The sequence below is a fragment of the Rhinoderma darwinii genome, chromosome 3 (genome assembly GCF_050947455.1).
Source record: "Rhinoderma darwinii isolate aRhiDar2 chromosome 3, aRhiDar2.hap1, whole genome shotgun sequence".
Classification (NCBI taxonomy): Eukaryota; Metazoa; Chordata; class Amphibia; order Anura; family Rhinodermatidae; genus Rhinoderma; species Rhinoderma darwinii.
This window is the reverse complement of record NC_134689.1, coordinates 131,879,783-131,892,496: the sequence shown is the minus strand read 5'-3', so window position 1 is coordinate 131,892,496 and position 12,714 is coordinate 131,879,783. Positions and strand designations below refer to the sequence as shown.

Sequence of the window (12,714 nt, the reverse complement as noted above, 5' to 3'; positions counted from 1 at the left end):
ATAAAATATGGCGTATTTTTAAGGGGGTTAAATACAACATTAGACAAATAAAAATCCCCTTTAGATAGTCCAGGAAGACATTCAGCCTGATGAAAATTAAAATGCACTCAAAGTCCTTCCACTAGAAAAACGGCAATCTTTGTAGGAGGAATCCAATTGGTTACGTCCTTCAATCTTCTGAGACGGCAGATTACAGTATACCTATGCTATAGTTCTACTTTGACAAAGCCATTTAGTTTTCTTTCTATATTGAAGTAGTAATAACCGGAAATGTTTAGACAACACTGCTCTTCTATAAGAAATGAAATTCCTAATGAGCATGTACATAAAAGCTTATTGATGTGCCCGTCAATCAATGCCCACGCTGCAGTGTGGTGATAATGAAGCGTAAGTTTCTGGTATACAGAATAGTGTCTGTATCTGGGCAACTGTGCATTCACCCCGCTCTAATATACTAATGCGAAAAGCGTACACAGCAAGTATGTGTATTATGGTCTAGCTGTTTCTCAATGTACGCAAACCGTGAAAATGTGCCTTCACTGTAATGGTAGCAATAACACAAATAAAGCAGCTGGTAATTCATGTTGTCTACCCACAATGCACTGCTGCTGTTGGCATTGTAGAGCTTGCGTGTATGATCCATGTAACACTAAACATTTCGATCTATTAAGTTATAAAGCTCTTTGACTGGCTTCTGTGGTGCCTAGTTAAACCTTAAAGCTTGTTTTGTAGGTTCTCATGAACCTTACACACTGATCCTCTCCTAATAAGAATGAGATTTTCAGCTCGTGACTAACTGGATGACACAAATATGGAGAAACAAGCTGGCAGGTGCATTTACACCTTATTTTTTTTTTTTTTTTTTCTTCCTGAAAATTAAATCGGTCTCTCTTTGACATAACTTGTGCTTAGTAGCTTAGTCGACTGCGCTATTGATTCCGTCGTTAAAACGGAAACCTGCCGGAATGGTGACGAACGGGAACCATTAGCAATGTTTCCCTCACCATTGATATCAATGGTGACTGAAACGGAAGTGGTGTCAGTTTGACTTTCCATTGCAGGGTTCACCCAACGGAAACCACCGATGGAACCTCGGAACGGAAAGCCAACGCTGATGTGAACAGGCCCTAACGGATCCTTTAGACATAATTCATAACTGATGGAAACAGATGGCATATCAGTTTGTATCAGTCATCCATTGACTTCGATGTTAAAAATGAAAAAAACTGAAAGATTCTTTAGTCAGGTTTCCGTAATTTTTGACAAAAACAATAGTGCAGTCGACAAGCAGCAATTACACTACGTGTGGACAAGCCCTATTCTCCGGATTTTCCGCTACAAAATCTGCAGTATTTACGCTACGTGTGAACGAACCATATTAGTGACCGACCAAAACCCCCGGCTTCAACATAAAAATAATTATTGTATATTCATATTGAATTTATTAAATGCATAGGTTGTTGCATATTTCCGTGCATCAGAATTTAGAATTCATGATATAAATGTTATATTCCATCAATCTAAGACCCCTGTTTATCAAAAAAGAGTGATAACTGATTTTCTATCGCCGCTAGAACATCCTAGTTCTCCGCTCACCTTTGTGAAGTAGCCTCCTTATTAACATGATGGGGTTGAATAGCCTGATGGTGCCATTGCACTACTGTAAATTTGTTATTGGTTATTATACATGAGCTATTTATGAAGGAGTGGTTCAGTGGGAAAATAAAGGAGTCTAGTTCGGCCTACAGACTCCACAACCCTGGAAACACTGACCGCTTAAATACATGCTACCAGAGGTCACACACAGGCATAGATAACGTGCCCGAGTTTTTGTTATGCATCTCGCATGTAATACCCCATTCACCTGCATTATACTGCACTAAAAAATATCTGCTATAAATTCGCCATGTTTTATACATGGGTTTCAACACGATTACTACTTTAAAAGTGTAACGGTGTATAGGCCCATAGACTTTCTATTGAGTCTGTACACCGTTAAATCCGCTTTCTAAGAAAAGCCGATCAGAAGCGAAGCGGCTCAGCGCTCACCTGAGCACTTCTGCTGCTTGGTTTTAGCTATCGGTGGGGGTCTCTGTGCTCAGACCCCCCCCCCCCATCAAAACTTCTGACATGTTAATATGATATGTCAGAAGTATTGTGAAAGTTTAGTTACCCTTTTATTTCTCTTCCCTTACGCTTCTCTATGTGCTTTCAATCCAATAATTGACAAACTATGTAAAGACTTTCTCTTGGCGCTATGTGGGAAAGTTGATTTCCGTCATTCTGTATGTAATACCTTTATGATTTTAGTGGAAAATTACCCTATATGCTATTTTGGGTGGAAGAGATGGGACAATTTTTAGAAAGATCTGAGATGGTACTGCCAAGAATTCACCTAATGTTTAACTTGTACAAGGTGGATTAAGCATGTTAATGAGGGGGTACCTGGTTTTCTTCTTGGTAGATTTGGTGCTTCCGTTGGCCACTCCTTGAATTATTTGGGAACGCAAGCAATAAAGTACCATTTGTGTAATCTGCTAGAACGTACTCTGACATCCACAGGTTTTGGTCTATTATATATTGCTTGTGAGACTGCTACCCTTGCAAGACTTGTGCTCCAGTTTGACCAGTGTAACTTATTTTGCCATATCTGCATTATGGTGGCCCTCTACCATTGATGGTTAAAATTTCAATGTGATTGGTGGATCATAAGTGTAATTCCGTAGGCCATGTGCACGTGTCCTATTACAGCTCTGTACAACCTCCTGGTTGTATGATGCCCTTCTGTGCCTCCGATTCCACACACAATGTTTTTCTGTGGGATTTGTGGTTTGCTACATTGCATGGTGTATTATGCCCTGGAACCACTCTATCTCTCAGGGAGTTAAATGCATGGCTGAAGTCTTGGTGTAGAGGAGAAGGATTTGGGTTCCTAGAGCACTGGGCTGACTTTTCATTGGGGTACAAACTGTATTCTGCAGATGATTTGCACCTAAATGGAAGGGGGTCCGCTGTGCTGGGGGAGAGAATTCTAGCTGGGGTGGCGGAGTATTTAAACTAGGGCTGATGAGGGAGGTCAATGTAGAAAAAAAAGGGGTAGCCAGGTTAGAGAGGGGTCAGACTATATTGGTGGGGGGAGAAACAGAATGTGGGGAGAGGACTAGACAGCAAGATAAGGAGATCCTTTCGTTACAAAACAGCAGTGTAAATAAAAAGGACCGATTAATGTCAAATCACATTTCTGATAATAAAAGTGAAAAACTGACAGGCAAGTTAAAGTGTATGTTCACAAATGCCAGAAGTCTAGCAAGCAAAATGGGGGAGCTGGAGGCCTTGATACTGGAAGAAAATATAGATATAGTTGGTGTTGCTGAAACATGGCTGGACTCTTCACATGACTGGGCTGTAAATCTACAGGGTTTTACACTTTTTCGGAAAGACAGGACAAATAGGAAAGGTGGTGGTGTATGTCTGTATGTGAGAAGTGATATGAAGGCGAGTGTGAAAGAGACAATAGTGGGTGAATACTGTGAGGAGGTTGAAACCTTGTGGGTGGAACTAGTAAGGGAGGTAAACACTGAAAAAATTACTTTTGGTGTAATCTATAGACCCCCCAATATAACTGAGGAGATGGAAGGTCAGATATATAAACAGATGGAGCAGGCTGCACAGGCGGGTACTGTAAAGATAATGGGAGATTTTAATTTCCGGGATATTAATTGGTGTCATGGTAAAGCTTCAACTGCAAAGGGGAGACATTTCCTCAACCTGTTGCAGGAAAATTTTATGGGCCAGTTTGTGGAAGACCCGACTAGAGGTGAAGCTCTGTTGGATCTGGTCATTTCTAATAATGCAGATCTTGTTGGGAATGTCAATGTTCGTGAAAACCTCGGTAACAGTGATCACAATATAGTTACATTTTACCTATACTGTAAAAAACAAACGCAGGCTGGGAGGGCAAAAACATTTAATTTTAAGAAAGCCAATTTCCCCAGGATGAGGGCTGCAATTCAGGATATAGACTGGGAAGAACTAATGTCAAATAATGGAACAAATGATAAATGGGAGATTTTCAAATCTACTTTGAGTTATTATAGTGCAAAATGTATTCCTATAGGTAACAAGTATAAACGACTCAAATTAAACCCCACATGGCTTACACCTTCTGTGAAAGGGGCAATACATGACAAAAAAAGGGCATTTAAAAAATACAAATCTGAGGGTACAGCTGTAGCCTTTGTAAAATATAAAGAGCTTAATAAAATCTGTAAAAATGTAATAAAATTAGCAAAAATACAAAATGAAAGGCAGGTGGCCAAGGATAGTAAAACAAATCCTAAAAAATTCTTCAAGCATATAAATGCAAAAAAGCCCAGGTCTGAACATGTAGGACCCCTAGATAATGGTAATGGGGAGTTGATCACAGGGGATCAAGAGAAGGCAGAGTTACTAAATGGGTTTTTTAGCTCTGTATATACAACTGAAGAAGGAGCAGCTGATGTAGCCGGTGCCAGTGCTGTTAATATATCAGTTGATATACTGAATTGGATGAATGTAGAGATGGTCCAAGCTATATTAAATAAAATAAATGTGCACAAGGCCCCGGGACCAGATGGGTTACACCCTAGAGTTCTTATAGAGCTTAGTTCAGTTATTTCTGTCCCCCTTTTCATAATATTCAGAGAATCTCTAGTGACTGGTATAGTGCCAAGGGACTGGCGCAGGGCAAATGTGGTGCCTATTTTGAAAAAGGGCTCTAGGTCTTCCCCAGGTAATTATAGACCAGTAAGCTTAACATCCATCGTGGGGAAAATGTTTGAGGGGCTATTGAGGGACTATATACAGGATTATGTGACAATAAATAGCATTATAAGTGACAGCCAGCACGGTTTTACTAAGGACAGAAGTTGTCAAACTAACCTAATCTGTTTTTATGAAGAGGTGAGCAGAAGTCTAGACAGAGGGGCCGCTGTGGATTTAGTGTTTTTGGACTTTGCAAAGGCATTTGACACTGTCCCCCATAGACGCCTAATGGGTAAATTAAGGACTATAGGTTTAGAAAATATAGTTTGTAATTGGATTGAGAATTGGCTCAAGGACCGTATCCAGAGAGTTGTGGTCAATGATTCCTTCTCTGAATGGTCCCCGGTTATAAGTGGTGTACCCCAGGGTTCAGTGCTGGGACCACTATTATTCAACTTATTTATTAATGATATAGAGGAAGGGATTAATAGCACTATTTCTATTTTTGCAGATGACACCAAGCTATGTAATATAGTTCAGACTATGGAAGATGTTCATGAATTACAGGCAGATTTAAACAAACTAAGTGTTTGGGCATCCACTTGGCAGATGAAGTTTAATGTAGATAAATGTAAAGTTATGCATCTGGGTACCAACAACCTGCATGCATCATATGTCCTAGGGGGAGCTACACTGGCGGATTCACTTGTTGAGAAGGATCTGGGTGTACTTGTAAATCATAAACTCAATAACAGCATGCAGTGTCAATCAGCTGCTTCAAAGGCCAGCAGGATATTGTCGTGTATTAAAAGAGGCATGGACTCGCGGGACAGGGATGTAATATTACCACTTTACAAAGCATTAGTGAGGCCTCATCTAGAATATGCAGTCCAGTTCTGGGCTCCAGTTCATAGAAAGGATGCCCTGGAGTTGGAAAAAATACAAAGAAGAGCAACGAATCTAATTAGGGGCATGGAGAATTTAAGTTATGAGGAAAGATTGAAAGAATTAAACCTATTTAGCCTTGAAAAAAGACGACTAAGGGGGGATATGATTAACTTATATAAATATATTAATGGCACATACAAAAAATATGGTGAAATCCTGTTCCTTGTAAAACCCCCTCAAAAAACCAGGGGGCACTCCCTCCGTCTGGAGAAAAAAAGGTTCAAGCTGTAGAGGCGACAAGGCTTCTTTACAGTGAGAACTGTGAATCTATGGAATAGTCTACTGCAGGAGCTGGTCACAGCAGGGACAGTAGATGGCTTTAAAAAAGGGTTAGATAATTTCCTAGAACAAAAAAAATATTCGCTCCTATGTGTAGAAATTTTTCCTTCCCTTTTCCCATCCCTTGGTTGAACTTGATGGACATGTGTCTTTTTTCAGCCGTACTAACTATGTAACTATGTAATCTCCTGCCTTCTGCTGTGTGCATGAGGCTTAATGCTGTGCTGCTTTTTCTCCCTAGTATGTTTCTGTATGGCCTCATTCACTTACACTTATTTTTCTGTTAAAACCCATCTAAAAAAAAAAATGTGTTTAAACCGTTATGGTGGTTGTTTTTTTTGTGGCTTTTTCTATTCAGTGTCACTAGAAAATTCTCTATAGCGTAGCCTACGGAGGAAATCACAAGAACAAAACGCCACATCTAGAGCATTTTGCAGGATGATAAAAGCGCCGTTGACCTTCAAAATGCTACATAAACACCAAAAGCCAAAACTTTGTATGTGGCCATACATCGATTTCAATATGGACTTGAAATTAACATCAGGGCTCAACATTATTGGCCAAAAAAAGCCATTCGAAACACCATTTGAAAACATGTGAAAAAAGGCGATTTGTAAAACTATCTGCAGAAACGTATTTAGCCGTTCATGGAGTTTGTAAGTCACCTTTTTGAAACCATTCCTTAGTTTTAGGGTTACGGATTATAGTCCATTTTGTATTAGCAGTGTTAGTGTGCTGGGAATCTGTCCAATTTTCAGCAGTTGCAAATGGTCCATAAGTCTTAGGTCTTGAACTAAATGAATGTTTTGAAATTTGGTGCCCTTTATTTTAAGTATTGTAGTGAGTAGTTCTACGAGAATGAGCAGAAGCTATTACGGACTACCATAGAAATTATATAGTTTCTGGATTGTACTAGTGCATGCAGTGTCCCCATCCGTTCCTATATTGTAATTTTGCTTTACAAAGTCCCAGTTCAGTGCTGTTTAAAGACATGTATTTGCGATCGGAGAAGCCATATTTTGGGCTTGACTATGAGTCATGGTTTCATTTTTGTGTTTATGTCCAGCACGTTCAGAAATGTCATGGTCAGGAAGCAGATGTCCCACCTAGAACAGATGCCTTGTGCTTTCGGATCTCCTCCCTGAATGTTTTCCTCTTCCTTGCCTGCACATAATTGTGGTGTCGTTTTGTAACACTTGCCACAAATAAATATATATATATAATGAAATTTTTTTTATTTTCTTGCACATATTTTAAAACCATTATCTATATTGGTTTTCAGCATTTTAGAACAGGCGCAATAAATATAACCTCCATAAACCCGGTTACTGATTATTTGGTGAACACATCCAGCCAGCTTCCAGGTATAAAGCAATTTACATGTGCTAGGATTGTTTGATAGCTCTAAACAAATGAGTTGGCATTTTACTGCCAATATGTTGCTGTACCGCTGTATGTTTGGCGAGCATGCTCTGTAGTCACTTCTTCCGTTTCAAGTCACGTTGTTCTTCATCGTTGCCAGTTATCTTTATCAGCCAGATCTGCAAGGAAAACACTGAATAGATATTGAGATGGTGGATACAGGCAGAAAGGCAATCTCTAAAATTTACCTTTTACTGAGGTGCCTTTTGGTTTTATATATATATATATAATTTTTTTATATTTTAATTGTTTTTAGCTCACTCGTGATTTTGTCCGTTTACAATTTTTTATATCATTAGCGTGTTACAAATAATTTCTCTGTGAACTTACATCTTGGTGATGGGATAATGAGTTTGGGCTTATACATGGCAGCCGATCTCAAGAAGCAGAGCTGCAGTGAAAGGCATGGGGGAGGAAGAGAGCTGCAGCCGTTTAATGATACAGGTGGTGGGTTTCAGTCAAACCTAGATTTAATTTATGAAATGCATTTGGAGCGCAGCTAATACTGACATAAATGTTAAAGTATCCATGATCTATAAGGTGGAATGTGACTGTAATGGACAATTTTTACAGTGTTGGGTGACCTAGTTGGAGATGTCAGATGAACGGTTGACAATTGTCCAATACCCTGACTGATATCCTTTGACAAATAAGAGACGTTGGCTTTTCATGGCTTTCGGGGTTGTCTATTTTGTGTCTGGCTTTTATTAGTTATGTCAGGAAGGCCGTGTATGTACAGCATGCAGAATATGATGCATCTTCACCTTCTGCTTTCCTAGTGATGCTGGAATCTGAGTGATGGCTAAATCTGCTATTCTATTATAGGTAATGACTGTTTTCAAGTACCTAATGGGAAAAATAATGCTTACCGTCAATGTTGGCATTAAGGAATGAATATGCGGCTGAATTAATGGAAGTCAATGAGCCACTCAGGTTGAATTAGTGAAATTACATTTACATGAAAGGGAATATAGAGTGCGCACCAGACTCTGCAGAGGGAATGATGGGAGCAGTGAAAAAGATGCTATTCTGTGCAGCGAGCGCAAAAAGTGCTGACTTAAGTAACCAGACTCCCCTGTATGCGCGAGTCCTGGGGGAGAAAATAATTTATTCATCATTTCTAGAATTTGCAGTTCTATTTTGGATTGTGCACCTTTCTGAAATCACTAATCTGTGAGGTCCAGGAATACCCCCCACCTTCTCTCTAAATATATCTTATCCTGAGTACCACAGTATATGTGTAATGGCAGGGTGTAGGGAGACGGACAAGTGAGCCCTAATCTACCCGCCACTCTGTCCCTGCCTACTTGCATTGACCCGCCCTAGGCGACGGGGTACAACTGGGCGGCGGTCCCTGCGCTCAGTAAGTGCACGACAAACATACAAAGGAACACAAGCAAGGAAAAGGGGCCGTTGCCCACGGCAACACCGTGAGCAACCAGAGTGGTGAACGAGCCGAGTCAAGCCAGGAGTGTGCGAGGTACAAAACGAAAAGCAGAAGAGTAGTCGGTAAGCCATGGTCTGTATGGAGCAGGATCAAAAATAGCAGGAGCTGTAGCTGGGCCAGGAAACCACAAGGAAAGAATCACAAGCACCGAGGGACAGGAAGTGCAGGCTTAAATAGACCGAGGGCGGGAGCTAGCTGAGTCTGGCCAGGTTACGATAGGCTCTCCCACTCCTAAGCCTGCAAGCCTGAATGGTGGAAGCTGGAGTCAGTCTCAGGGATGTATTCTCAGGTGCTGACTGATTAGTTCTGGGAGTTAACCCCGAAGCTGTGCCTGGCAGATCCTTTACAATATGGCTCATGAATACAGGCCCATACAATCTAGCATTTAATAGGGGACCCAGTGCCTGAAGCCCCACCAATGCTATCTTTCAATATACTTCTTTGACAAATTCCCTATTAAAAATGCAGGCTACGTTTTTTTTTTGTTTTTTTTGCCCAGGAACTATAGTTTCTTGGCTCTTGGATTTACTGTCTTTTATAACTGTCCCAGTGTAGCATGCGCCATATGTCCGAACTAAGGCACAAACCTGTTGGGGATCATAGTGCAGGCTACAAAATCAAAACGTTGCTGAGAGCTTTCCTTAGCACTTAGTGGGACTGTCCCTAATGTCAAGGGTCCATCATCAGTACAGTGTGATGTTTGGAAGGAACACATTGCAGTTACACCCAAAACTGTTACTAGAACTTCATGGATGGGTTCTCTCTAAATTAAGTCCTCACGGCTTTGCAATTGCCATCACTGAATGAATACTGTCTGCATGCAAACCACTCACATTTTTAGCCTCTAGCAAACCGCGTTTGTGTTTTGTTGCAATGTATCCACACAGACAGGTGGGGCGCAAGCTAGAAGAGCCAAATAACAAAGCAATTATTATTACAACAAAGCTCTACCGGGGTCATAGAGGTGACTGAAGGGAAGACTGTACAGGAGGATATTGAGGATAACTGGCAATTGTAATTCCAAAAGTGTTTTAGACATATGGAGGAAGTCAACATTGGCTGTATTGGGCTGTATTGGGCTGTATTCACTAGTGGCAGTTTTGCCACATTATTGTCTCTGTGGTAAATGACCATAGTATTGTGATACTACATTGTGGTGGGTGGGATTTTATGAAATCCAATTCACGCAGTGCGGTTTAAATCACTGTTTTTAATTTTTGTTATGCTAATATGACACATCTTTGTTCAAACTCCATTTTGGCCCCAGATTTATCATGCATGTCTAAAAATCTTCGACATACACGCTAAACGTGTTCATAGGGCTGCATTCGCGTGTCCATTCGGCAAAAAAAAACTTCTATTGCACGGTATACTTTTTCACATGGGACTTCAAGAGTGACATATGCCACTGTATGGCTATGTCACAATATACGTTTACCGTGTACATCACTGGCTTTTCAACACTCTTACATGATGTATATGTTTACAGTCTATGGGTGACGTATGCGCTAAACGGGTGCCTAACAGTGGCATCACAACCTATAGATAATAATGGTATCCGTTCAATGTCTGTCATGAACCGGCTCATAAAAGTTCACAACTTTTTATATGTCTAGCATACACCATTAAACTCTATGGTGATGGATGCCACTGTTAAGGCATCCGTCACAGTTTGCGCTTTCCTGGCGTATACATTAAACATAGGCCAAAAACGAGATGTGCACAAAGCTTAAACAAAATATTTATACATAGCAGAAAAGACGCAGTAATAAAAGTGTGCACAGGGTTGTACAGGCAACACAGACTGACTTCATAAACCTGCACGTTCATCTGAGCACCTATTTCAATAGGGGGAAATACACATAGGCGGTTTCCAGACCTATCTAGTGCCACTGATCACCAGAGGAATAATTGGACCGAACGGTTTAAAATTCAACCTGTAGATGTTAATATTGTCCTCATTTACAGTGAGTTTAGATAAGAGTATTATCCAAGCTAGACAGTGAGATAGAAGTGTGTGCATGTGTCATATCTATAACATGGTATAAAACAGATTAAATAACTGGCGCCGTGCAGATGATTGCATCAGTAAAGAATAACCGAAACGCCAAGGTCAGTGGCGTCACTTAAAGAGACTCTGTCACCACATTAGAAGTGCCCTATCTCCTATATAAGGAGATCGGCGCTATAATGTAGGTGACAGTAATGCTTTTTATTTTAAAAAAAACGATCTTTTTTCACAACATTAGGAGCGATTTTGGTTTATGCTAATGAGCTTTCTTAATGCCCAAGTGGGCGTATTTTTACTTTCGACCAAGTGGGCGTTGTACAGAGGAGTATATGACGCTGACCAATCGGCATCATGCACTCCTCTCCATTCATTTACACTGCACTAGCGATATAGTTATATCACGATGTGCAGCTACATACACAAGCCCTAACATTACTAGTGTCTAGATAATGAATACACATGAAATCCAGCCTGGACGTCATGTGTACTCAGAATTCTGACACTTCTGAATCTTTTTTTTTGTGAGATTCCGGCAAGTGAAACCAAATCTCGTTTAGCTTCGAGATCTCGCGAGATTTCGTATCCGTTGCTGGAATCTCACAAAAAAGATTCAGAAGTGTCAGGATTCTGAGTACACATGACGTCCAGGCTGGATGGTCATGTGTATTCATTATCAGGACACTGTAGTAATGTTAGGGTTTGTGTATGTAGCTGCACATAGCGATATAACTATATCGCTAGTGCAGTGTAAATGAATGGAGATGAGTGCATGATGCCGATTGGTCAGTGTCATACACTCCTCTGTACAACGCCCACTTGATCGAAAGTAAAAATACGCCCACTTGGGCATTAAGAAAGCTCATTAGCATAAACCAAAATCGCTCCTAACGTTGTGAAAATAGATCGTTTTTTTAAATAAAAAGCATTACTGTCACCTATATTACAGCGCCGATCTCCTTATATAGGAGACAGGGCACTTATAATGTGGTGACAGAACCTCTTTAAGAGCCTAACGTTCTAGTATCTAGAAAGCACTGGACATAGATGTCGGGTGTGTTAGACCTGGTTTATCTTGAGGTTGGGTTCACACGACCTATTTTCAAACGTAAACGAGGCATATTATGCCTCGTTTTACGTCTGAAAATAGGGCTGCAATACGTCGGCAAACATCTGCCCATTCATTTGATTGGGTTTGCCGACGTACTGTGCAGACGACCTGTCGTTTACGCGTCGTCGTTTGACAGCTGTCAAACGACGATGCGTAAATTGACTGCCTCGGCAAAGAAGTGCAGGGCACTTCTTTGCAACGTAATTTGAGCTGTTCTTCATTGAACTCAATGAAGAGCAGCTCAAGATATACGAGCGTCATAGACTCCTCGTATATTACGAGGAGGAGCATTTACGGCTGAAACGACGCAGCTGTTTTCTTCTGAAAACAGGCTGTCATTTCAGCCGTAAAAGCCAGCTAGCGTGTGAACATACCCTTACATTATTACTGCTGGCACGGGAGGCTGTAAAACTTTTCCTCAAAGGATGGATCATTGAGAAAACGAATCATATTATTAAAGATCTGATTTATTTTACTTCGGTGCCACAAGATGTCTTGATGCCAGGACACTTAAGATATATACTGTAACTGCTGTACTGCCTATTTGGTGCAGGAAGGTCTGCCTATTTTTTCTTTTTTTCTTATGCCAACAACCGCTTTATTTTGACGTGTGGGTGAAGGTCGTAGCTTTTTTGTTGTTGCTTGGTAACATTTTCTGTAGCCACTGTTAGTTTTGTTGTGCTCTCAGCCCTCTGTTTTTGGCAGTGAGGTCAAGGTATTATATTCTGGGTTTCTGCATCAGACGACTCACTTGCA

General features: G+C 40.6%; 1 protein-coding gene across 1 annotated transcript in view; it reads left to right on the top strand.

The window, feature by feature from the left end:
• Window positions 1-12,714, top strand: part of CDK17 (cyclin dependent kinase 17) — a 209,563-nt gene that overhangs the window by 95,932 nt on the left and 100,917 nt on the right. The gene's annotated exons all lie outside the window — the stretch shown is intronic.